This window comes from Pinus tabuliformis, chromosome 1_2, assembly GCF_031772625.1.
Source record: "Pinus tabuliformis cultivar Carrire ecotype Pingquan chromosome 1_2, CPIR1, whole genome shotgun sequence".
NCBI lineage: Eukaryota > Viridiplantae > Streptophyta > Pinopsida > Pinales > Pinaceae > Pinus > Pinus tabuliformis.
In genome coordinates this window covers 347,906,784-347,910,034 of record NC_142298.1, presented here as the reverse complement: position 1 = coordinate 347,910,034, position 3,251 = coordinate 347,906,784, and the positions used below count along the sequence as shown (strand labels likewise).

Genomic DNA, 3,251 nt, shown 5'->3' with positions numbered 1-3,251 from the left:
CTGTTGGCCAACTTGCACTTGCAACATGATTCACTCGAAGTGTATTCAAATTCAGGTATTGCTTCCCTTTTTGCGAAGTTACATACTCTGAAATGCGAGCTCATGCTGTGGAACTATTGTTTGTCTTGTCTCAAGATGGAGATAAACGAAAATTAGCAGAACATCTAGAAGAAAAATATATGAAATGGTTAGCAAAACTTATTTCAACATCTTCAAATATGGTCTTGGCGGTTCTTCCATGGCTCTGTTTGGCAGCGTAGGTGGTGGTATTTACACCAAAGCAGCAGATGTAGGTGCTGATCTTGTTGGAAAGGTTGAGAGGAACATTCCTGAAGACGATCCACGCAACCCAGCTATCATTGCTGATAATGTTGGTGACAATGTTGGAGATATCGCTGGTATGGGATCAGATCTATTTGGGTCCGATGCTGAATCTTCCTGTGTAGCTCTAGTTGTTGCATCCATATCATCATTTGGAAACTCTCATGATCTTACTGCCATGTGTTATCCCTTGCTTATTAGTTCAATGGGTATCATTGCTTGCTTAATCACAACTCTGTTTGCAACTAACATATTTGAGATCAAGGCTGTGAAGGAAATTGAGCCTGCATTGAAAAAGCAACTTATTATCTCCACAGTAGTGATGACTATTGGCATTGCTGCTGTAAGCCTAGTTGCATTGCCTTCATCCTTCACTATCTTCAATTTTGGTGCCCAGAAGGTTGTAAAGAACTGGGAGCTTTTCTTCTGTGGTGCTATTGGTTTGTGGTCTGGCCTTGTTATTGGTTTTGTCACTGAATACTGCACTAGTAATGCTTACAGCCCTGTCCAAGATGTTGTCGATTCATGCAGGACTGGAAGCAGCAACTAATGTTATATTTGGGTTGGCTTTGGGATACAAATCTGTTATTATTCCCATATTTGCTATTGCAGTAAGCATTTTATGAAGAAAAGAAAGCTGCCGCAGTCGGAAAGTATTGTCATGTCAGGAACAGAAACGTGAATCAAGGTTAACCAATGGAAAAACAGTGATTTAAAGGCCTGGAAACACTTTTTCCCATCCAGCTTCGGCATGCAATATCTATTCTCGGGCAGTTCATTGTACGTGTGTGCTTTTATAATACATTAGACTTGCCATTTGTGTTGGATTCGTCAGCTTTCAGGTAGCGCAGTTCAAGGAGAAGGCACCCCCAGCCAAGCAAGTAAAATCAGTGAAATCGGTTCTACAGGAAGCTAGCAGACTGTTTCTACAGGAAGCTAGCAGACTGTTTCTACAGGAAGCCAGCGAACAGTTTCTACAGGAAATTTTGAAAAGCGGGAAGCCAAAGGAGAAATCGGCCGAGATGCTAGCCAAGGAAGTCACCAGGGCCATCAAAGACAAGGGGAGAGATTTGGTTTCTCAGAGGATGAGCAACACTTTCAGTAGGGGGGTGATGATGAGCCCCAAAAATGTACGATTATTTGGGCTCATTCAACCTCCTAATTTGGCTTAGTCCACCATTCTCATTTGTTTATTGCATGTTTTTGATTATTTTTATGTTAATAGAGTGAATTTGGTTAGTCATTATGCCAACAAGTCTAATGGGTGCTTTGTGTAGCCTTTTTGGTCAACTTGGAGACAAAATGGAAGGTCTTAATGAGCACTTGGCAGCCAAATTCGTGGGAGAACAAGCTAGAGGATTTGTAGGAAGGTGTCCCCCTCATTTATGGGCCCTTACCTCGAATTCTCCACCATCAGCTCGGAGTTCAAGGGCCACCGAATCAATCAGCACAAGGGCAGCCAAGTAAGTCAAGTAGGACTGCTGTTAACTACAAGTCTTGGGCAGCCAAGTCCCTAACTTTTAGGAGGACTGTTGGGTCCTCAAATTGTATAAATAAGAAAGCTTGGGGCTTCATTTTGGTTAGCTAGTTGATAGTCATTTTTGTAGTTAGTGGTTAGTCATTTCGTAGCAGCTAGTTAGTCCATTTGGTTTTTGCTCTTTGTAAGCCAGTTTTGGCATGACATTAGACTTTTGATTATGAATAAAAGCAAGCAGTTTTGGATCAAATTCTGAGTTTTTAAAGGAGCCTAAAGCTCTCGGGGTTGGGCCCAACTTGAGAGCTCAGGCCTCCTTCCTTTGTATCCATATTGTTCCTTTAGCATTTCGTTTCCATTTTCCTTTACATGCATTCGAGTATAGCTGCTGATTTAGATTTCCTGTAGTGGTTAAACAGTTGCTGATTTGGATTTCCTGTAGAAGTTAAACAGATTGGTTTTATCAGTTAGAATTGCTGTAGTTGTTTGGAAGTAGGCTGAGTAGATTAGAGTGAATAACAGTTAAAAAAGAACAGGCTGACTGTATGCTCATGATCCACCTCTTTCTAGAAGCAGGGATCGCAGACTGTGCTGCCCATTCAAAAACGTTTGCTTACATGTTAATGCTCTCTTGAACGCAGTCTTGGTGATGGATAGAAGTGTCCATGAGTGTCAATTTCTTGGAATGCTTCATTGCTTCAGTACCATATATCAGTTTCCTTCACGAATACATTGTTGTTCATTGGTTTAATAAGCTGTTGGCATAAGTTAATAACTTTTACTTGCAGGACTTGGATGATTTGTCTCATCTACACCGTGCAACGCTACTCCATCGTTCTCCTACCTTTCCGAACCATGCCCAGACCAACTATCCATCCTCCAATGAAGCCCTTTGTTCCTCAACTACCCCACTGCTCATATCCCCTGTTTTTTGCCTTCCATTCCCTCTATTTCCTCTAAGACAAATCTGCCTCTACACTCACCCTCATCTCCTCACCCCACTGTTGCTGAGCCATTACCACCTCATTTCCATCCTACATATCCCCCTATACCACTCCATCACTTCACCATCTCCCAAAACTCCCACGGTCAGCCATCCTGTAGAATTTCACAGCCTTCCTGTAGAAACCCCTGAGTGTCCTGTAGGATCCCCTGCAGACTTCCTGTAGAAGCCTGCAAACTCGGTTGCTGAGCATCCGAACGTGGTAGACTTCTGGGGACTGATGCTAGAGACCCTCGGGGACCTCCCCTAGCCATCCTGACCTTGCCCATGCTTTCCTTCCATTTGAACCGCTCCTGCACAGTCAAACCCTAATCAAAAGAACCATCACAATAAATCCAACCACTTAATGACAAAATACAAAAACATGTCTTTTCAAATGCAAATAGCTTAGATTCATGTATTTCAACTCACTGCAAGTAATAGCATCATTGTTAGAAGTTTCATTCACATTTT

At 42.3% G+C, this 3,251-nt stretch overlaps 1 pseudogene; it reads left to right on the top strand.

Annotated features, from left to right (window-relative positions):
* Nucleotides 1-238: 238 nt before the first annotated feature.
* On the top strand, nt 239-871 carry LOC149205801 (pyrophosphate-energized vacuolar membrane proton pump 1 pseudogene; annotated as a pseudogene).
* Nucleotides 872-3,251: the final 2,380 nt, after the last annotated feature.